The sequence below is a fragment of the Trachymyrmex cornetzi genome, unplaced genomic scaffold (genome assembly GCF_001594075.2).
Source record: "Trachymyrmex cornetzi isolate Tcor2-1 unplaced genomic scaffold, Tcor1.1 scaffold1421, whole genome shotgun sequence".
NCBI classification, from domain to species: Eukaryota; Metazoa; Arthropoda; class Insecta; order Hymenoptera; family Formicidae; genus Trachymyrmex; species Trachymyrmex cornetzi.
The window spans coordinates 7377-7912 of NW_017296007.1; positions in this window are offsets into that span (position 1 = coordinate 7377).

The window sequence follows — 536 nt, forward strand, 5'->3', positions numbered from 1 at the left end:
TGTATTATATATATCTGTATAAAAGATTTGATATCAACAATTGTGGCGCCAAGTTAAATTCTGTTAATTTAATGCTGTTTGATGAAATTCTTTGTATATAATACATTCCAACCCAAGTTATAATGGCTTTATTCCCCTTCAAAAATTATTATATGAAATCACAAAATTTACTTAATCTAATGATATATGTATCATCTGTATAAAAGATTTGATATCAACAATTGTGGCGCCAAATTAAATTCTGTTAATGTTTTTACTAAACTAATGCTATTATGTATCATATGTATAAAAGATTTGATATCAACAATTATGGCGCCAAGTTAAATTCTGTTAATAATGTTTTTACTAAATCTAATGATATATGTATCATCTGTATAAAAAATTTGATATCAAAAATTGTGGCAAAACACCTAGACACTCATTTCCTCGACGGCGATCACCTAGACTCCAACTTCCTCGGCGGCGGACACCTCGACACCCACTTCCTCGACGGCAAACATCTAGACGCTTAATTCCTCGACGGCTATTACCTAGAT